We start from the raw sequence: 24,603 nt of genomic DNA on the forward strand, positions 1-24,603 counted from the left end.
CCTAGGCTGTTCTTGAACTCCAGGGATCAAGTGATTCTCCTGACTCAGCCTCCCAAAGTGCTGAAATTACAGGTGTGAGACATTGCATCTGGCCAGTTATGTGATTTTACAATGTTCAAGTGATGATTTATTCTAGGACCCAGAAAAATCCAGAATTGTTTTTGTGTATGCCACCCAGGGGGATTTCTTCCAAATGTTTCCACATTTTAAAGGCTTGCATTTTTCTGCTTTTGCGTGAGAAGAAATGTGGGGTAAATTTTGATACATTTAATTTTGTGGAAAATTCAATAAATAGCTGCTTTGCATTTCTAGAACAATAAAAACAATAATACTTTGTTTATCAGGAATGTAAATGAAGATAGAATTATCATCTCTTTCTCCAAAGAACAAGCATTAATTCTTGCCAACATGTCACATCTTTTCTTTTCAAAATTTAATTTCTTTTTCCAAAATGCCATATTTTCCTCCCACAGTTTCTCTCCATGACTTTGCATGAGCATTTCCTTCTCTTACATGTCAACACATATATGTGCTAAATGTCACAATGTTTCTGTGATTTCCTTAAATTAATTCAACAACCAAGCATCATTATTTTATTTATTTCTAAGTTTTTTCCAGACATGCTCAATTAATTTTCATCTTCATCACAAAGTACCATGTATACTTAAGTTTTTTACTATGTAAAGGGACATAATGTTAAATTATTAAAATTCTCATAAGATATAAATAATTAAATGAGAGAGAAAGTTAAAAATTAAATTGTCTCCTTTTCTTTCTATTTTCTTTTTTTATTTTCCTTCCTTTTCATTCATTGACAAAAAAAGTGGCCTTCACTTTACTTCCCCCTTCCTTTAAGGCGATCTATCAAAGCCTATCTTCTAACTTCTAATTGGGCTGGGATATTGAGATCATATTGCAATTCCTAGACTGAAGCTTTTGCTTAAAAATATGTTTCAATTACAAATTAAGCTAGATTTTAAAAGAAAAAAAGTGAAAACTAGTGCAGTGTGCAAACAGCAGAGACTTCACAATAGCAAGAAAATTCTTAGTTTATATGTGATCAGCATTTACCATGTGCAGAGACTGCTTGAGGGGCTTTAAATATATTGCATCATTTAATCATCAAGATAGCCCTGTGCTATTATCTTCGTTCTACCAATGTGGAAATTGAAACACAAATATTTTAAAGCATTTGCCCAAGGTCACATAGTTGGTTCTTGATGAAGCTATGATCTGATACAGGTAGTCTTGTTCTAAGATCCAACCAAATCACTATAAGCCAGGCAAGGATGATTAAAGTGGAATGGATTCTGTGAGTGGTATAGAATCTATGAGATTCATGGATGCTTGAGCTCTGAACATTAAGCAGGTGATCCTGGAGGCCAGAATAAAGGCCTTGCTGGGTGAGCTTTGAATTGACAGACTATATGCATTGAGAAACACTGCTAAATTCATCACTTTCCAATACTTGCTGGTCACACATTATCAGAGAGAGAAATTCACTGAGTTGGCCATGTCAGAAGACTCCTACGTGCCAGTATAAGTGTCCAAGATGTTTTGATCAAAACTGTAGTTCCTTCCAGGTTTGGTGGCTCACGTCGGTAATCCCAGCGCTTTGGGAGGCTGAGGTGGGAGGATTGCTTGAGCTCAGGAGTTCAAGTCCAGTCTGAGCTAAATGGCGCCACCTGGTGGCTAAAAACAGCTGGACGATGTGGCGCACACCTGTGGTCCCAGCTACTCAGGAGACTGAGGTGGGAGGATCCCTTGAAGACAGGTATTTGAGGTTGCAGTGAGCTATGAGCACACCACCTCACTCCAGCCTGGGCAACAAAGAAGGACCTTGTTTCAAAAAAACCGAAAACAAAACTGTAGGTGCTTTGGCAAAATAAGGAAGGATCCCACATTAATAAAGTTCATTGTTACCTAGACAAGACACAAACCAACCACAAGCCACAGATTTTAAGTCTATGTTTAGAGGAAACAGATCCCATTCTAACTTCAACCTTGAAACTAAAATTTTAATATTTCATGAGGCTCAATTGAGAAAGGAATTAAGATTAGTTAAGTGCCTAGTATGTGAGAAACACACCATTCGGTGTTTTGCATTTCATTATATCATTTAGTCTTCCGTTTAAGGCTTTTAAAGTGATGTTCTTGTCTTAATTTTTGAGATGAGAAAACGGGCTCAGAGAGATTGGATAATTTTCCAGAGATCATATAACGAGCTAAACTGCAGTGCTGGCATTCAAAGACAACTATGCGGATTCAAATGCCGTGGTCTTTCCACTCTACCAATATGCTTCCATAAATCCAATGTCTAAACCCAGGGAAATGAGCAAGAAAAAATAAAAACAAAATTGTCTCTCCGAATAAAATGTTCTCTACATTTTCCCAGTCTCCTTCAGGCTAAAGACTAAAAAAAAAAAAAAAAAAAAAAAAAAAGACCACAATAATCAGAACAAGCATTCTGTCTCCGATTCTGACCGTAACCTACCTTTTAGACACCATAGCTTTAGATTTTTCTGGAACTTTATATTTTTCATTATTTTTCCCTCTCTTGTATACTGTCTCTGACTTAACTGGGGTTTTTTAAAACATCAAACTTTGACTATGCCTCTCACATTAAAACAAGACAAAACTAATGAAAAATGTCCCCTCATTTTATACCTGTCATCTTTCTTTTTGCATCACTGATCCTTCAAGGCCGTGCTCTTGAAAATGTTGTCCTCAGTGTATTAATCTCTTCATGTTTCATTCACTCCACAACCCACATTAACACGCATCCGCCTCCATCACTCAACATCTTGGTGAAGTCACCAATGTCTTCTAGTGTTAAGTACCAAGGGTATTAATTTCAGTCTTGCTCATGATCTCTGAGTAGCTTCTTACACTCTTAATGATACACTGTTTGAAAACCTTCACTTCTTGATTTCTATGAAGACACTTTTTTGATGATAGTCTTATCTCACCGGTTGCTGTTCTCACATTCCACAGGACTCTTTCCTCCACTTACCATACATTAATTGTAGGAGTTCTTCAAGTCTTAGTAATAGGCCCTTGTCTCAATTAACGCTAGCTATGGAGGACTCCAAATTTATGTATCACCACAGTGAATTCCTGTGAGTCCCAAGCTCACATATTCAAAAGCCTTGTTGATATCTTTTCTTGGACAATCATAAAGGTAATACAAATTCAACACATCCAAATCTGAACTCATGTTCTCTCTCTTTCCCTAGCCTCAAGTCAACTATCCCTCTGTCTTTTACCTAAGAGTATAGAGTCATGCTTCATCCTATTGTCAAGCAAAACAGTTAAGAAATCATTCTTGCAAATTACTTTTTCTTGACCCAGTAATCAACCGATTACTGCATTTTGTTCATATGATTTTCTAAATACCTTAATGCATAAAAAAACTTATATCTGTTAAATGGTCCACTGATGTTCTGTTTTTGCTCAGTATCTCTCCAAAATCTTCATGTAAAAATAACTTTAAATTCTGCCCACATTACCTTAATCCATGCATGAAAATAAGTCATTTTGCTTTCTATGTCTCTAATTCTGCCTCCCCAGCATCCTTTCTTATATTTTTGGGTTTGCAAAATAATAATCTCATGAAAACTAACTAATAAAATTAGATTTATTTTTTCAGAACCAGCTCCCTGCATTTCTAAATGCTGTGCTTTGACACAGATTAGAAGACTTCAAAAATAGGTAGAGTACATAGTTCCCCAATATGTCAGTATGGGACAGAATATTTAAGGTGTAATTAATGGAAAAAGGCATTCCATGCTTGGACTTCGTATATACTTTATCTCTGATTTGAGAATATAGAGATAATTCCTGCGATACAGGAACATTGTATGACACCTACTTTTCATATGACAGCATTGATATTGACTAAAGACCACCCAGGCTCATCCCCAAACATCCATGCACTCTGCTGCTTAATGGGTACAAGATTGTTACTACCCCGTTATCTGCCACCATGCCCTGATCATCTTGAGCTTGCAGCGGTCAAGAGTCATAAAAATTGACTGCTATTAAAGTGTCTTGAAATATTATTGCAGCATCTAAATTTCTGCTTCTCAAAAGCCAAAAGTAAATATTCTGCAATGCTCAGAACTTTTCCTTGGAGAACTCAACCTCTGTACTGGGCAGAAGAGGCAAATAAAATAAAATAGTTTACAGAAGATTTTCCAGCATCATTTATCTCCTATCTCCTATTTTTTTTCCTCTCACCAGGTTGGATAACTCTCTTGGCAAGCTGAAATGCTGGCAAGGCATAGTTTGCCAATGTTTTGCTGTATTCTCTTTTTTTGTTTGTTTTAATAGACTTTATTTTTTGGAACCATTTTGGGTTCATAGCAAAACTGAGCAGAAGGTACAGAGACTCAACATACTGCTTACCCTCACATAGGCAGAGCCTCTCCCATTATCAACATCTTCCACTAAAATGGTTTCTTCATTATAATCCAATTGATGAACCCACAGTTATACACCATTATCACTCTTGGAGTTGCACTTGTTGTTCACGCTTGGTGTTGCATATCTATGGGGTTTTAAAATGTGTAATGATATGTGTCCACCATTATTGTATTAGTTAGGATTCTCTAGAACTACAGAACTAATAAGATAGATGTACATATGAAAGGGAGTTTGTTTGTTTGTTTGTTTGTTTGTTTGTTTTGAGACAGAGTTTTGCTCTTGTTGCCTAACCTGGAGTGCAATGGCGCAATCTCTGCTCACTGCAACCTCTGCCTCCCAGGTTCAAGCAATTCTCCTGCCTCAGCCTCTCAAGTAGCTGGGATTACAGGCATGAGCTACCATGCCTTGCTAATTTTGTATTTTTTTTAGTAGAGACAGGGTTTCACCATGTTGATCAGGCTGGTCCTGAACTCCTGACCTCAAGTGATACACCCTCCTAGGCCTCCTAAAGTGCTGGGATTACAGGCGTGAGCCACCATGTCCGGCCCGAAGGTGAGTTTATTAAGGAATATTGACTCACATGATCGCAAAGTAAAGTCCCACAATGGGCTGTCTGCAAGCTAGGAGAAAGGAAGCCATTCCACGTCCCCAAACCCCAAACCTGGGAAGCTGACATTGCAGCCTTCTGTCTGTGGTCAAAGTCCCAAGAGTCTTTGGCAGACTGCTGGTGTAAGTCTAAGAGTCCAAAAACTGAAGAAAGTGGAGTCTGATGTTCAAGGGCAGGAAGCATCCAGCACAGGAGAATGCTGAAGACCAGAAGACTCAAGAAGTCAAGTCCTTCTACATTCTTCTGCCTGCCCTATTCTAGCCATACTCGCAGCTGATTAGATGGTGCCCACCCAGATTGAGGGTGGGTGTGCCTCTCCCAGCCCACTGACTCAAATGTTAATCTCCCTTGGCCACACCCTCACAGACACACTCAGAAACAATACTTTGCATCCTTCAATCCAATCAAGTTGACACCCAATATTAACCATGACAATTACAATATCATAACACAATGTTTTCACTGCCCTAAACATCTTCTGTATTTCATCTAGTCATTCCTTCATCCCCATAACCCTTGGCAACTACTGATCGTTTTATTGTCTTCATAGTTTTTCTTTTTTCTGTAACGTCATATAATTAGAATCATACAGAACGTTGCCTTTTTGAATTGGCTTCTTTAACTTAATAATATATAATAAGGTTATAATAATATAATAATAATATAAATAAGGTTCCTCCATGTTTCCTCATTGAATTGTTTTTCCTTTTTTAATTTTTTCCTTCTCTTCAATGTGTTTTAGAAAGCTCTCCAGTCATTAAGTCTCTAGCCATTAACTAAGTCATATTCAGTAAGTCTTTCATATTAATTAATTACCTTCTCTGCAATGCATCCTCTTTTTATTCTTTTTCCTCATCATTCTTCAGAATGACTGGGCTTTTTTGGAGAGTCTTCCTGAATTCACAATGTCTAGCTTTTACACACCACCAAGATTCTAGCACCCAACTTAACAAATATGCTAAATGTTCTGTGGCAGATTTTGTTACATGAAAAATAGGGATATGTTATTTAGCAATGACTTAATTCAATCCAAGCATGTCATTTTTTGACTTAAACTTTGGTCAAAAATCTTTTATTGTCTCCCTTCATATAAAAGCAAGTTCCAAACTCTTGAGTGTGACATCTAAAAATGTTCTTACTCTAATCTCAGCCAAATTGAAAGCATGATGTTTTCATGTGGTGAGGTGGAGTGAGGGCCATTTCATTATTAAAGGTGTAGAAGAGGAGAGCAACTAGGAGAAATAGTCATTGGAAGTATGCACTGACAGAGCAGTGCCTAGGAAGAGCAGATAATGGCAAAGTGACAATTCTAGAAAAGGGAGAGGAATAAAGACCTGACCCAAATGATCCCAAGGATTTAGGTACTGCCTCCCTAATGACATTATTTTTTTTTAGCATAAAAATTACAAATTACCAACTCTTTTTTTTTTTTTTTTTTTCTGAGATAGACTCTTGCTTTGTCACCCAGGCTGGAGTGTAGTGGTACAATCTCGGCTCATTGCAACCTCCGCCTCCCGAGTTCAAGCGATTCTCCTATCTCAGCCTTCCAAGTAGCTGGGATTACAGGAGCGTGCCACCACACTCAGCTAATTTTTGTATTTTTAGTAGAGATAGAGTTTTATCATGTTGGCCATGCTGGTCTCGAACTCCTGGACTCAAGTGCTCGCCCACCTCGACATCCCAAACTGCTGGTATTACAGACATAAACCACGGCGCCTGGCCTTTTATCAAGATTTTTAATCATAAGAAAAGTTGTTCTATGTCCTAATTGAAACCCAGCATAACTGAATTTGGATTTCCTCACATAAAGTCAGAGTATCACTACTTGGCAGTACTGCAACATCTCTAACTTTTCCAGAGAAAGTGACCCAATTCCGGAGAAGAGCAAACCTGTGTCCCTGAGATGTCTTAGAGAAAGAGTCTCAGTAGTGTGAAATGTATTTCCTTTGTCTTGACAAGGAAGGCATTTAACTCAATAGAGCATCAATATTTTTAAGTGGGTATTTCTGTAAAGCCATTGACACGCAGGTCACTTTATCCTGTGGTTTCTTTTCCCCCAGCACCATCTAAAAGCATTTGTAAAAAGCATTTTTTGTTATTATTCTCCTTGGTGTAATTTTGCTTGTATCACAGTTTAAAAAGTTGAACGTAATATGTTTAACATCTAGTCTCAGCTCTCTTTTCTCATGATGGACAGGTCAGTTCAGAGGTTTGTGATTTCCTGGGGCAAATGTACAAGAAATACATACAAATCACTGCTTTCTCCTAATTAGATATATATTTGTGAGACAAATTGAAAAAGAAATAATTCTATGTTTCTGACCTCATTCCCATGCTGAATAATTGGAGGTAATTCTCACAGATATTTGAGCTTCTATTTAATCTTTGCAACTAAATTAAACTACTGTCATATCTCAACCCTTTCTTACTGTTTACAAAAGTAAAGAGATTAGCAATAATTGAGAGGAAATAAAATGTAGACAGCTAACCTAGATAATGTGGGTGTTTCATTGAACCACCAAAATTAACTTAGTTTCATGTTCAACCTGCAATTCATTTTGACTGTGTAGGTCAGACTGTTGGCTCTATTACCCGAATTCAATAGGTAACAGGTACTTTGTTCTGGTTAAATGACTACACTTATAGCAGGTTCCTGTGCAGAGTTCATATTCACCTTCACTAAAGCAAAATATTTCACCATCACTGTTAACAGTGCCATTCACTATACCTATCAACTGTACTCCAATATGTCCTGGCAGCAATTCAGACCACTCGAATTGCAAAGACATGACGGCCCACTTGAGGCCCACCAAATCACTCTTTACTGTGATAATCACATCTAGCCTTGGTACTCAGTCCCAGATCATTCTCCCCAAATGAACAAGTAAAACAATTGGGGGAAAATGCTCCCTGGCAACAGCTTGAACTTAAATGGTGACAACAGCTGGTTCAGCAGATGTCCCTCATATGATATAACACCTGTGTTATAACAGATTGAATTTTGGCTAAATTTATACTTTAAGGTATCTTAAAAATATTTTAATAGAATTGTGCAATTCAAAACAGGAAAATAAGTTAAACCAAGTGCATTAATAATATTAAAAATAGCATTCACTTATATACCTTTAGTAGCCACATATCTCTAAATTTTAACAATTTTCTGTAACCTTGCAATGATATCAGGTACGATCAGTTCTATCCTGCAGTCTTGTTGATATAGAAATGGTTTGAATAAAATAAATGCCGTACAATAAAATCAAGGCAAGGCATAATATTAAACTGTGGTGATTTTAATGTTTGCCTCGGCTTTAAGCAATTTTTAAAAAATGTAATACCCTTCTCTTCTAAAACTAACTTCCACCCTAGGAAATCAAGTTACTTAAAATGTACTAATTAAACCTTAGAGTTCCTTACATAAGTATATAAATATATTTATAATATGTATGATGTTATTACAGAAAATAATATGTTTTATTCAAAGAAATTTAAATTCTGGATTAAAAGTTTTAAAAAAATTCTAGGGCCAATGATTGTGGTAATTTTCACCATCTTGGTTCACTGAAAAATCAGCTGTATTTCTGAGCCCTGCCATTGTTTTAATATCTAATCATAATAAAGATACATAAGGAAGGCAAAGATATGTTACATGACTTTTTCACCCTATTGATATCTATATTTTAGTACAGATCTTGTAAAGCATGAATATTTAGTCTGGTTCTAAAATACAGACTATTTGTGAGAGTCTAATCATTTAAATTTGTGATGTTTTGGGCACATTCAAGCCTATTAATATGTTTTCTAATATATATTTTGTTTCTTAAGATACTATTATTTCTAAACAGTTGCAAATTTGAAAGTAATAATTCCTAGATAACTAAATGCCTAGTTTTGGAACAAAATGGATGGTTAAGTAACCATGTTCAATTAAGGAATTCTAAACTCAGAGGCTTTCAGTGAGCCACAACAGAACAAATAGTTTGAAATGGAACCACAAAGATGGAGATAGCTCTGCCTTAGAGCAGTTGAAAGTTATATGTGGCAGGCTCAATATTCAAATAGGAAATTAATTTGCCTGATTTATCTGGAGTGCAAAGAAGGGGAAAATGTTCATCATATGTCCTTCCTACAATAACTTGAATTTTTATGCTCTATATGATATTAATCTCCCTCACTCCAATCTTAACCTCCCCAAATCTAAAATAATCAATAACAGTTTCTGAACTCCTTCCATGTGCCTGAAATTGTGATATGTACTCAACGTTTATTATTTCATTTAATTTTCACCACACTATAAATCAAGATTCATTATTATTCTCTGCTTTACTTAGGATACTGCAAATTATGCAATTCCAATTGACTTCACTATCATTTTTAAAAAATATACCACATTTGAAGATATCCAGAAAAAGGACAGAATTCAAGGCTGCTTGATGCAGTACTTCCTTAATGTTCTTAATGATCCATGTTTTTCCTAGTTTCATTCTTCTTTAAAAAGTATGAATTTCATCCTAAGTCTATTTTACCTTCTGGTTGCAAACTGGCTTAAAGAGGCAGCTGAGTTAATATGTTTCTCAATCCCATCCAGCTAGAAAAAGATTGGCCTTTCTTTGAGTATTCCTCTCCTCATACCTTAGTGGACTAAATTAGATTACTAAAGCAAGAGGGATGTAACTATCCTAATTGGTTAAGAATGAGCACAAGAAATGAAAAAAAGAAAACTTTGAGGAATACAACATAGTATTATGTCCATTTTCTTTCTGGAAATGAAATCAAGAGTGAGAAGCTAAGTCATTTTCCTATTGTTCTGCAGTAATGGAGTGATGGCTCCTAATTGGGAACTGCATCTATGCCATAGTATATAAACATTCTCAATAATAATATTTATAGAATATATAGAATAATCTACTTCATCATGTGTTATTCTTAAATAAGGAATACCAGTAGACAGAGTTGGAAAGTAGTGAGCATAAGAAAACTAATAATTTCCTGAAGGGGCATGGTGGCTCGTGCCTGTAATCCCAGCACCTTGGGAGGCCTAGACGGAAAGATCACTTGAGGTCAGGAGTTCAAGACCAGACTGGACAACATGAGGAAACCCTGTCTCTACTAAAAATACAAAAATTAGCCAGGAGTGGTGGCAGGCCCCTGTAATCCCAGCTACTCAGGAGGCTGGGCAGGTAAATTGCTTGAACCTGGGAGGAGGAGGTTGCCGTGAGCCAAGATTGTGACACTATACCTTAGCCTGGGCAACAGAGTGAGACTCATTCTCAAAAACAAACAAACAAACAAACAAACCCTAATTTTCTCCACTCCTTCATAAATTAATTCAGTAGTATTTCACAACTAGTTTCCACAGATATGCAGTTCCCACAAGATATTAATATTTCTTGATTTTTAAAAAATCTATTTTAGTGACCAAACGTAGTATACATTTATTTCTCTCTCTGTTCCTTTTCACTAAGGACATAATACAATAGAAAATAGTGAGGGTTATGAAAGATGGAGCTATAAAGTTGGGTGGTCTAGGGACTTTAGGACTCAGGAACAAACACCACAGATGATGACCCCTCTACCCATTGTGTCAATGGGGAGGAGTGGCATCAAATGATCCAAGACAGCATTGCCCTCACCCTCTGGTGTGGTGGCAGTAGAGACTGCAGGGACTGTAGTCTTCCAATTACAGCCCAATGATGGCAAGTTGAATCCATTCTCACCCCAAGTAGGCATTGGAGATAGAATCTAAGAAAGGAGAGAGCTAGAGAAAATTGCCTGAATAGAGGTCAGGTGTGGTGCCTCATGCCTGTAATCCCAGCACTTTGTGAGGCTGAGACAGGCAGAACACATGAGGTCAGGAGTTCGAGACCACCCTGGCCAACATGGAGAAACCCCCTCTCTACTAAAAATATAAAAATTAGCTGGGCATGGTGTCGTGTGCCTGTAATCCCAGCTACCTGGGAGGCTGCGGCAGGAAAATCACTTGAAGCCAGGAGATGGAGGTTGTGATAAGCCGAGATTGCCCACTGCACTTTAGCTTGGGTAACAGAGTGATTTTCTGTCAAAATCACAAAAACAAACAAACAAAAAACCTGAATAGGAATTCCTGTGTAGATGCCTTATTGATGTGCAATTGATGTTGACTAGAATCAACGCAGCGAAAGTTTTGATAACTGAACGACCGTGTATAAGAGCTTCTGCATTTGTGGAGCAGCTTCTGGCCATCACACAAATGAAGCAGACAATAATAGCATCACAAGGATTATAAAACTAAATTATCCTTTGAATCACAGCCCATAGAAGTAGCCAGGACTTATACACTAAACCTAAGCAAGGTGGCCACTTATTCAAACAAAAGATTTAAGTAAGATGAAGAATCAAACAACATAGTACCCAAAACAGGATCAATTGAAATCACTCACCATACAAAGTACCAGGAAAATCACAGCTTGAATAATGGAAGATAATCAACGGGTGCCAACACTGTCATAAAAATAGACACATAGACCATGGTACGGAAAAGAGAGCCCAGAAATTAATCCACACATACACAGGCAACTAAGATTTGATGAAGGCATCAATAATACACAATGGGGAAAGGACAGTCATTACAACAAATGGCATTTAAAAAACTGGATATCCACATGCAAAATAATGAAATTGAACCCTTACACCATATACAGAAATTAATTCTAAATGAAGTAAAGACTTAAGACCTGAAACCTCAAAACTTCTGGAAGAAAACATAGGGACAAGCTCCTTGGCATTGATCTTGGCAATAATTTTCTGGATATGACAGAAAAAGCACAAGCAACAAAAGCAAAAGCAAAAAAGTGAGATTACATCAAAGTAAAAAGCTTCTACAAAGTTAAGGGAACAACCAATAAAACATAAAGGGAACCTATGGAATAGAAGAATATATTTTCAAGTCATATATATGATAAGGAACTGAATATCCAAAATATATAAGGAATTCAGGCAACTCAATAGCAAGATAGAAATAACTCAAAACTAGGTAAAGGATTTGAAGAGCGTTTTTCAAAAAAAAAAAAAAAAGATATACAGATGTCAATAAGTATGTGAAAATGTGTTCAACATCACTAATCATCAGGGAAATGAAAATCAAACTACAATGAGATATCGCTTCATATGTCTGTTACCAAAAAAAACAAAAAAAGTGTTGGTGAGAATGTGGAGAAAAGGCAATGGTTGTACACTATTAGTGGCAGTGTAAATTGGTATAGCCATTATGGAACATATCATAGAGTTTCCTCAAATAATTAAAAATAGAACTACTATATGACTGGATTCCCTGGTGGATGAGTTTGAGGAACTTGTCTACCCACCAGATGACAATCCTGACGGGAAAGTTACCAAGAGAAAACACAATAATGAAGGTTCCAGAAGCAAAAGGCCCAAGCTAGAGTATTCAGAAGAGGAGCTGAAGACCCACACCAGCAAAGGTACACTGGGCAAGTTCACTTTGCCCAAGCTGAAAGGGGCACCCTGGGCGTACAGGCTGAAGAGTGGGCTGAAGAAGCAGGAGCTGCTGGAAACCCTCATCAAGCACTTCCAGGAATGACCAGAGGTACCACATCCAGCCGCCCTTCCACACTGTAGCCAGGCTGCCTGGCCTTGTTCTCAGTCAGTTAAAATGTGTTTCTCTTGAACTAGGAAGAGTCTGCCCAACAGAAGTCGAGAGATTTACGTTTATGAAGCTTTCTATTGCCATGGTGATGATGTAGCCCTCCCGCTTTGCTGTTCCTTACTCTACTGCCTGAATAAAGAGTCCTAACTTTTTAAAACAACAACAACAACAACAACAACAAAACAAAAAAGCACCTTTTTGGCAGGGCGGAGGAGGGGAAATAGCAATTTTACTCTTTCTCCTAAGCTTGTGATTTTAATATTCCAAGAACTTATGCTGGAATTACTTAGCAAGAGGGCATGATTACACAGAAGATACAGAAATGAAGAGACAAGAGGGGGAATATATAAAAATTAAGCTTCCTTAACAGGGTTCATGGTGAATGGTAGACACTGGTGGAGTTTTTATACAAGACTTAAAACTTAGGAAACACCTATGATGTTTCAGCTGGAAGTAATGGAGACAATCCCTCTTCTGGGTATATATCCAAATGAAATTACATTAGATGAAATCAGTATCTCAAAGAGATATCTACATTCCCATGTTTATTATAACATTATTCACAATAGCCAAACATACGGAAAAAATCTAAGTATCCATTGGGATAAGTAACTTATGGTATGTATGTACAGTGAAATGTTATTCAGCCTGAAAAAAAAGAAGGAAATTTTGTCATTGGTGACATAATAGATGAACCTTGAGGATATTATTCCGAATGAAATAAGGCAGATACAGAAAGAAATACTGCATTAGGGGTGTGGAGAGCTGGAGAAATCAAGAGATGTGGGTCAAAACATACAAATTTTCAATTATGTAGGGTGAAAGTTTTAGAGATCTGATGTAGACCATGGAGAACATAGTTTATAATACTGTGTCGTATACATGAATTTTGCTAAGAGAATCCATCTTAAGTGTTCTTGACACACCAAAAAAAAAAAAAAGGTAACTATGTGAATAGATGAATATGTGTTTTTTTGTTGTTAGCAAAACCACTTTATTCTGTAAATAGTTTTAACAAACAAAAGTTATACACTTAATATATCTATATTAATTTGTTTGTTCTAATCAGTTGATTACATGTATGTATATCAAAACATCACAGTGTACACATTAAAGTATACAATTTTATTAACAAAATTTTAAAAATAAAAATACATGCATAAAAGATGTTTCAGAATGCTACCCGTAAGCAAAATTGAGAACGGTGTCTTATTATATTAAATAAATATTAAGGCACAAAACCCATATTTACAAAGTGTATTATAAAAACATGATCCAGTTATATACTATCTTTAAGAAGCTCACATCAAACCTAAAGACAGCATTGGCTAAAAGGTTAAAAGTACAAAAATGAAAAAAGACATATTTGCCAAACACTAATTTTTTGAAAAAGTAGTAGCAACATTGATATAAGGTAAATTCAACTTTGGCACAAATTAAATTACCAGAAAGAAAGAGAGAAATTACATAACGATAAAACTTAAATTCTTCAGAATACTTACTGATAATAAATGTGAAGAAAGGAAGAAAGAGAGAAATAAAGTATCTTTAAATTTGAAAGCAAAAATGAATAGAAATTCAAGGAGAGAAACAGAAACCAGTAATTATAGTTGGTGACTTTAACTGTTCTCTATCTTCAATTGATAGAACTACTTGGCAAAAAATCGGGAAAGATAAAAGGAGCCTCATCAACACCACCAACCAATATAACCTAATAAACATTTACTTAACACTCCACACAGCAATAGCAGAATGCACATTCTTCTCAAACTCACAAAGATAGATCATATTTCAGCCCACAAAACATACCCTAAACATTTTTAAGGAATAAAAATTATATAACTATATTTACAAAAGTGGAGATTATTAGATTTGATTTATTTTTTTTTAAATGAAGGCCAAATGCATTATTACTAAGAAGATCGAAGAATCACTAGCCAGACTAATCAGGAAGGAAAAAAAAACAAGATGCTAGTTACCAATATAAGGAATGGAAGTGTGATATAGTCACAGATTCTGCACATTTTAAAAAGATAACTTAGTATAGGAATACTATTAACAACTTTAGGCAATGAAGAAATGGATATAGCCTTGAAAGAGACAGATGACCAAAACTCACTCAAGAACACATAGGTAACAGTTCATTTTCTAGCAAATGAATTGTTTGTAGAGAACATTTCTCCACAAAGAAAATTGTAGCCCTAAATATCATCACTGGAGATTTCTACTGAATATCTCCAGATATTTAATGAGACCACTCAATCTATGGGACCACTATTACTGTAAGACAAAAACCAGACAAAGACATTACAAGAAAATAAAACTACAGAGCAGTATAATCTGAACATAGATGCACAAATTCCTAACAAAGCCTTACAGTTCAAACGTAGTTATATAAATAAAGTAAATCGTGACCAAGTGACGTTCACTTTAGGACTGCAAAGTTAGCTTAGCAATTAAAAGTTAACATGGTTAATTTGCCTTTATGACAGACAAATAAAAGTACACTTTTAATAGATGCAAAAAATATTGAAAACATCTAACCACTGTTACCAATAAAAGAATCTTTGAGATAAGACAGATGAAGAGAATTTCCTTGACCTGACAAAGAAAATCTAGAAAACAGATTACATTTAATGTCATGTCTGATAGTGAAATACTACATATTTGTCTCAACATAAAGAAAAAGTCAGCTAAGCACGGTGACTCACGCCTGTAATCCCAGCACTTTGGAAGGCTGAGGCAGGTGGATCATTTGAGGCCAGGAGCTCGAGATCAGCCTGACTAACATGGTGAAACCCCATCTCTACTAAAATACAAAAATTAGCCAGGTATGGTGGCAGGCACCTGTAATCCCAGCTACTTGGGACGCTGAGGCAGGAGCATCACTTGAACCCAGGAGGCAGAGGTTACAGTGAGCCGAGATTGCGCCACTGCACTCCAATCTGGGTGACAAAGTGACTATCTAAAAAGAAAAAAAAAAGAAAGAAAGAGAAAGTCAAGGATATCAATTCTCAGTATTTCTATGTAATAAGCCATTTTAGTTCAACTGGATGAGAAACTGGAAAAGAAGAAGTAAACTGATTTTACAGAATGCATAATCATCTATTAAAAAATAGTCCAAAAAGCTCCAAAGATGTGCCTAGAACTAATAACTGAACTTAGCAAGGTCGAAGGATACAAGACCAACTACACAAATTAACTGTATTGAATTTTACATACTAGCAGTAGTCAAATTTTTAAAATTTAAATGGTATTAAAAAGATTAAATACATGGTGATAAAACTGACAAAATTGTGCAAGACTTGTACTCTTAAAACTACAAAAGAGTCAGTAAATTAAAAATCTTAAATAGGTATAATATGTTCATGGATCAGAATGTGGTTAAAATGTTAATTCTCCCTTTATTTGTCTATAGATCTAGAGACTGGATGCAATCCCAATCCAACATCAAGCAGACATTTTGGTACTATTTTACAAGATGTTTCAAAAATTCATATGGAAATAGAAAGAACCTAGACTAGCCAAAAATCTTTGAGAAAGAACATTGGAAGACATACACTATCTAATCTCAAGATCTATTATAAAGCTGAAGTAATTAGGATGCTATGGAAATCTCATAAATATAAACAAAGAGATAAATGGAAAATGATAAAGAGGTCCAAAACAGACCCATATCAACTTGAAAAAATATTTTTTGACCATAGTCCAAAGGCACTTCTGAGAATAACCATTCAACCATTACAACAAATTATGTTAGAATAATTAGATATGCATGTGCAAAAATAAAATGTTGATATGTACTTCACACTATATGCAACAATTAAATAATAACCTACTTTAGACTGAAATATAAAAACTAAAACTATAAAACTTCTGGAAAGAAAGATTATAAATCTTTTTAAACCAAATATTTCTTAGACACAATATCAAATGCATGCAATTGAAAAGTTAAATAATATGAAATTTTTTCACAAAAGGACAAATGTAAAAATTGAACTTTAACACAATTAAGAACTTCTGCTTTTTGAAAATTACTATTCAAAAAAAAGGCAATCTACAGAAAGGCAGAAAATGTTTACAAATCACAAATCCAAAACAGAAGGTGTATCCTGAATATATAAAGACTACTTCAAACTAAATAATAAGAAAACAAATAACCCAAATATAAAAGTTAGCAAAATATTTGAATAAATATTTCATCAATAATGATACATGAGTGCCAAATAAGCACATGGAAAAGATATTCAGTATCATTAGTTATTAGGAAATGCAAATTAAAACCACAGCAAGATGCCATTACACATGTAGTTAGCTTGATCTAATCATTCCACTTTGTATGCATATATCAAAATATCACATTGTACCCCATAAATGTACATAATTATGCCTTGGCAATCAAAAATAATATTAACTATAAAGTTTTCCAAAAAAGACTGACCATACAAATTCTTGGCAAAGATATAGAGCAATTAAAACCCTCATATACTGCTTGTTGAAATGTAAAATGGTGCAACCACCTCAAAAAATACATTGATCTGATAATTTCTTAATATGATAAGTATATACTTACCATGTAACTCAGAGATTCTACTTCTGGATATTCGAGAAGAATGGAAGAATATATCCCTACAAAGATTAGAAGATGAATGATCATAGAAGTTTTATATATAAGAAATAAAAATTGGAAGCAGTCCAAATATCTATCAGCAGGTTAATGAACAAACGAAATGAGATAAATTCACATGATGGAACACTACTAAGCAATATGAAGAAATGAAGTATTGATATACTTATCAACAGAAACAAATCTCAAGAAAAATTGAGAAATAATCTACACAAAAAAAGTGTTCTATGATTCTGATCATGTAAAAGTTCTAGAAAATACAATCTAATCGTGACAGAACGCAGATTAATGCTTGTTAAGGAAAAGGGGCACAATGTGATCGAGTGCAATGAAAGGAAGGATAACAGAAGGACATAAGAAATCTTTTGAAGTTGATACATTCTTTCATTTTCTTGAATGTGGACTTGGTTCATATGACAGAACGTCAAATTTTACTGTCTAAATATATGTGATTTATTATATGCCAATTATAAACCAATAAAATGTTAAAAAATTTGTAAGGTAAAATTTTATGTAGACAAAATTAAAGTAGGTACATTTTATATGTAATAGATGTCACAAGTCTTTCAACACAAAGCCAAAAGTTACTGCCATTAGATCAACATTACTGTGTTAAAACAGAACTGTTTTGGAATGCCAGCGAGACTCAGATATAGCGGATAACCATAGTAAGTCTCAGCAACAACAGCGGAGTCCCTGAGGCTGCTAATGCTAAGATGTCAAGCTCTGGTGAAAAGCCTGAGTTAGTTTCATATCAGTACTGTCATTATCCAGCTTGAAAGAGTTCTTACTCAATTCTAACCAACTCAATTTTTACTCCCATCCAATTACTAAGCCATCTACAGGAAGGATTTATTTATGTTTTACTTCTAAGTTTAAGGATGTTTTAAAAACGCATGCTCTTTTCATAATGTGTTGACTATTTTTGACAACTGGTATTTTGTTTTAATAGGGAGCTATTAATTTCAAAATCCCCCAAATTGGAATTGTTGTATAAGAAATTTCTTTCAAAGAAAAACTAGATGGTTTTTTGTTTGTTTGTAAATTTTTCTCTAGGCACTTTTGCTGAAACAGAACTCCACAAATGAGAAATGACATAGAGGTGTTTGTGAAAGTTATAGACTGGCCAAACAGTTTTAAAGTGATAAGGCCCTAACCCCATTAAAAATTGATTCTTTTAAAGACAGCTACTTTGAGAATATACAAGCACCTTTAGATGATAGAACTGCTGTCTTAAACACTTCCCTTCCATCTGTGTATAATAGAGATGTATTGATTGCTCCTTGCCATCTATACTTTTGATGACCTCTCTGCAACCAACATGACGGCAGAGTGTCACTTTCAACACTATTCACACAATCATCATTAAATCAGCTGGCAAAACAGGAGCATGTCTCCTAGGAGAGGGATGACTTAATTGTAAAACACAAGGGCAACTCAGAGACATGACTTCAATATGCTGAAATATCTGTTACAAAGGCAGAACAACAAACATCCTAAAGAAATATACTCTTCTATACCATCTATAATAGCAACTACATGCTTGAAAGTTGTAATCATATCTTTCTCCTTTTCCTTTATGGGTTATGAGAAGTTTCTCTACAACTGAAATGCAAATGAGGTCATAGGGATAGTGGAGGGAAAAAATAGGTAAAAGGCAATCATAATAACAAATAAAGAAGGATAAGGGCCAACCTAAGTGAGAGAGAGGGCAATGTTCAAATTAGAGATTAGAACTGATGACGCTCATGAACTCAGAGTGTGAAACAAATAGCACCTGCACTAGGAGTTCCAAGACCCCAGATTTGCACTGTTCCTTAACTATTATGTCCCTCAAGAAATGGGAAATGTGTATATATGACACATTTCACCTTTATGCAGATAAAAATAAAATACATATGAAATGTTAATACTATTTTTTATGAATATAAAGTATTGATGAGTGTCAAACATTGAGAATGGTTTTTACATCTTAACAATCTTGATTTGGTACCATGTAACTCTTTCTATAAACATCTATTAGTAATGAAAAGTTCAATTATTATCTTTCTATTAAAAAAAATACAATACGACAAATTCACAATTTTCTACCATGCCAGACAGCAATATTGATTTCTACAATGTCGGAAATCTTAAATACCATTCTCCCAATTTAATGGTATCACAACTAGCACAGACATGAAAGTTGCCAAGGTTCTATAAGTGGACATTAGGGCTGGGACCCAGCCAGGCACAATATTGCTATTTAATAAATGTTATTGACTCATTGCTTTACATAGAGAACAGAGCTTGGTGGAACAGTAAAGAGCTCATTGTAAAATTGTTCATCTTGCTTCTTTGTCCTCTGTACATGGGAGTTATCCTAAAAATAAGTAAAGAGCAGTGGTAGCTCTAGAAATTTTTAAATAACATTATTACATGCATTTATTAAGCATCTCTAATGACAGGAAACTACGGTTGAGATACCAAGAAATATGAAACTAGTTGCTACACTCAGTTCATGACCAATAGCAGTATAACACTAAAAGTATAAGCAATAACACAAGACTATGAAAAAACTCATATGAAGGTTATACTATATTAGATAAAAACTCTACATTTAATTTCTTTCCTCTTATAATTATTAAAGATAATTAACTGTATCTTGATCATTCAGCATTAATCAATTCTTACTATGATTGTTTCTAACTTAAAACAGTGAGGAGAATTTCAACACTTGGATGCTAAGTTTTACCCATTAGTTGCTACATGTAAACCTCAGAACAAATCTTAGTATCCCCAGGAAATACTGTGTTTAAAGTTTGAATATACAACACAAATCCAATACTTTGACTAGATTTAATTTTACTAGAAGGGATCCAAGAAATTCCTAAAACTCAGTGTGTGTGTGTGTGTGTGTGTGTGTGTGTGTGTGTGTGTGTGCGCGCATATGTCTGTACACAAAAGAGGCCTCGATCCAGGCTTTTGCCCATCCACTCAACACAACCCTTGAAAAGTGGAATTGTAAGATTGTACTTCTTGGTTACTCCGCTCTAATCCATCATACCTGACTGTGTGATTCACCTCTTTTCTCATCGAACAGCCTGCAGAACATGGATATGATGCCATAGGTACATGAAGAAGACACTCAGTGCAATGTATCACATGAGATCTAATCAGTAATGTACAAGAGCCCACTAGTTACATAATACAAGCTGGTCTGCCATTCTTTCCTCCTGCCCATTTACAGTTCTATCAAGTATGGATGCCACACAAGAATACTAATCAATAATTCTTATACAGGAGACACTTAATGGCGAAAATCTAGTTGGAATATAGCTGAAAGGGCTCTATGATTTATCTTAATCCTGATCTGCATAGCATGTACATGAATTTTAATTAAGCTGCATATTTACTTTTAATGAATATGGATATTCAAAGGTGGTTTTGGGTAGGGGAAGGAGACACTGATGGAGATTGTGACCATGTTTTACATGAACTCACCCAATTCCAATTCCCACTGTATCTCTTCACATGCACATGCGTGTGCACATACACACACACATAGACAATATTCTTTGGTGAGACCACTGGTCAAATGCCCAGTCACCATACTAGACATGAACACTACCAACACCACAATACCTAGGACATCAGAATATTATATTTTGTTCTTTAACAGCAGTATACCTTACAAAAACCCATGCTTTCCTTCTGTATTCTACATTCTTTCAACAGTATGATTTTTTTTTGACTTTAGCTAGGAAGGAAAAATCAGATTAATGATAAGCATTGCTTTAGATCCTACACTAAATAATCATGAGGCGTTTCTTCTGTCAGTCAAATACAATTAGAATTATTACTCACAGTCAGTTTTTCTAAACACTTCAATTATTCCATACGTTATCCCCTACAAATGCTCATCATTTGACTGGCAGAATCCCTTAAGTGGTTCAATCAATGGAACAAATTATCAGTGGTGATTATGATAACCCACAATTTAGAACACTAAGTTGAAGAACAACTTTCTAAAAGTTCTCAGAAAATGTAATGTAATACAGCACAACTGTAAGATATTTAATTAAATCATTTTATTTGTCAGCCAACTATCAAAATTGGGGGAGGGCATGATACACACCATTCAAAATAACAGTTTAGTTATGTCTGGTTCTAATTTGAAGCAAATTATCTAATCTTTTGATGACTTGTATTTTCTTGTCTAAACAGAAACTGTATTTTTCTGTTTAGACTTTGATATGGTAATGATAAATAGCTTTTTATCCCATAAGCCTGAGCTAATTGATGTTTGGAAACAATCATGAAAATTTCATTTATATTGGGACCAAAATGGCCCTGGTGCCTATATGCCTATAAGGCCTCTGTGCCTGTGAAGGTAATTCACTTTTCTGCAAGATATGTAGTGCTTCAAAATAACCCAATCATTGATATCCCTTCCTTGTCTGAACATGAATCCAAACATTAAGTGATCTCTGGGGACCATTGAGATTTGGAAATGTATGACATACCAATTACTATGTTAGGGATTCAAACCAGTGCTAAAACCATATTTTCATTAGCAAACGCCTGACACCCCAGGATAGAGAGTTATTCTCCAAGAATATAAAGGACATAGTCATTGTCCCAGCCTAAGGCCTTCCCTGACCCGGTGGTTGTCTCCAGGTTGCAGGCTGGAATCCACACACAGCCAGCGACAACGTGTTCCTTATGAACTTAAACGAGCATCAAGAAGCCCCAGGAAAAGCAGACTGCAGACCTCACTCTGCTCTCTACATTTTGTAGGGATAGCTTCATGACCATCTCACCCCACACTCAGCCTCTCCACAAACCCTGAAAACGTAGCAGCAAAGAGGATCATGCAGAGATGGAAGTGCAAGAAGCAGCAAGTGTCAGGGCCCAAGAAAAAGCAAAGGCCTGAATTTTCTGAGACCTTCTCCCAGCAAGAGATTCACCTGAGCAAGGAGCTGCCAAGAAAGGTACAGATGCAGCATCGTGGATATAGAACTGTGAAGCCAAAATAAACTTTTCAAAACTACCAATAGTAATAATAACAACTTTTAACAATTCAATAACTAATGCTGTAGACAAGAATGTATTATCTTTCTATTATTTTAATAAGCAATATTAGGCCATGTGTGGTGGTTCACACCTGTAATCCCAGCACTTTGGGAAGCTGAAGTGGGAGGATTGCTTAAGGCCAGGAGTTTGAGATCAGCCTGGGAACACAGTGAGATTCTATCCCTACAAAAAATAAAAATAATTAGCCAGGCATGGTGACATGAGCCTATAGTCCCAGCTATGTTGAAGGCTGAGGCAGGAGGATTGGCTTGATTCTAGGAGGTCAAGACTGCAGTGACTGAGCTGGGATTGCACCACTGCACTCCACCCTGGGAGACTGAGCAAGATCCTGTCTCAAAGAAAAAGAAAAAGAAAAAGCAGTATTAGACAATTGTCAAATTACAAAGAGACTCAAGAGTATGCAGCCAAAATAAATTAAGGAGAATATCATAGACATGTGCCAGTCAATTGCTATAGTTATTTTATGTTACTATTCTAAATGTTGTGAATGTCAGCTTTTTAAAATTTATATTTTGTAATTTATATTCTCCTTCTAAAGAAAAATGCATTTGGATCCATAATTTTCTATTCTTGTTTTGTTTCTTTTGTTTGTTACTGAATACACTCCAGACCCACAAACCCTGAGTCAGCCTCAGCATTAGTGAACATTCTCCAGCGATGAATGAGTGATGCCTTGGAACTGCATGTTATTCTTCTATTATTTAATTGTGTCTAAATCACAGAGCTGATAGATTTCTTTCACATTTATCAAGTGTCATATGTTACAGTATGATATGGTTTGGCTGCGTCCGCACCAAATCTCAACTTGAATTGCATCTCCCAGAATCCCCATGTGTTGTGGCAGGGACCAAGGGGGAGGTAACCGAATCATGCGGGCTGGTCTTTCCCATACTATTCTTGTGATAGTTTCATGAGATCTAATGGGTTTATTAGAGGTTTCCGCTTTTGCTTCTTCCTCATTTTCTCTTGCCATTGCCATGTAAGCAGTGCCTTTCACCTCCCGCCATGATTCTGAGGCCTCCCCAGTCATGTGGAACTGTAATTCCAATTAAACCTCTTTTTCTTCCCAGTCTTGGGAAGTCTTTATCAGCACAGCGTGAAAACATACTAACACAGAGTACTAAAGATTAGCTGCCTCCACAGTCTTCTGAATGATCACTTTCTTAAACTTCTGGAATTTTACTCTTCTGAAGCATCTCTCATGTGCACAGTTTTTCTGGCTTACGTGATTCTCACGTGGCTTTTAATGCTCTTCTGGGGTTCTGCATCTTTTCTTGCCTGGTTCACTTGAATACTCATATTTCCACCCTTCTTTTCATTCCTAAGCTCTACTGTGCTTCAGTATTTGTCCTCCCTCCTGACCTGCCTGTAGCCTGAGAGTTGCGTATTTTTCAAGTTCTTTGTCCCCTAAAATGAGAATCAGAATATTTGATTTTGTCATTCAGTGATGGTTAAAATGTTGTTCCTGGACCACATTTATCAGTATCTCTTGGGCCCATTCAGGGACATAATGAACTGGAATCTCCAAAGGTAGTTTTCAGAACCTGCATTTTAACAAACCACTCAAGTGATTCCTATGCAGACATGAGTATTAAGCCCATGGTCTTAGATAATTAAATTTTACCTATTGATCACCAAGTAATATTTTTCAGTGGGCGCAGAAGTACTTTTTTTCCTTTCTCATTCACACCAGGATTTTTTTTTTTTTTTTTTTTTTGAGACGAAGTCTCATTCTTGTTCTCCAGGCCAGAGTGCAATGGCACGATCTTGGCTCACTGCAACCTCTGCCTCCTGGGTTCAAATGATTCTCCTGCCTCAGCCTCCCAAGTAGCTGGGATTACAGACGCCTGCCACCACGCCCAGCTAATTTTTGTATTTTTAGTAGAGATGGGGTTTCACCATGTTGGCCAGGCTGGTGTTGAACTCCTGATCTCAGGTGATCTGCCTGCCTCAGCCTCCCAAAGTGGTGGGATTACAGGCGTGAGCCACGGCGCCCGACTCCACACCAGGATCTTTAAGGAGAAGAAATTAGTCCAGAGGTCTCTCTTCCCAATAATACAAGTTATACTAACCTTCATATTCTGAAGTACAGATGCTGAACTAAAATTATTTTTTTGTTTCAAAATTATAAAATATGTTCACCATACCTAAGTTTCTAAAACATAATTTCAATTGCTACCAAGAAAAGCAATAACTTTAAATAACAAGTAACTTTAAAAAATATGT

The sequence above is a fragment of the Macaca mulatta genome, chromosome 8 (genome assembly GCF_049350105.2).
Source record: "Macaca mulatta isolate MMU2019108-1 chromosome 8, T2T-MMU8v2.0, whole genome shotgun sequence".
Taxonomy (NCBI): domain Eukaryota; kingdom Metazoa; phylum Chordata; class Mammalia; order Primates; family Cercopithecidae; genus Macaca; species Macaca mulatta.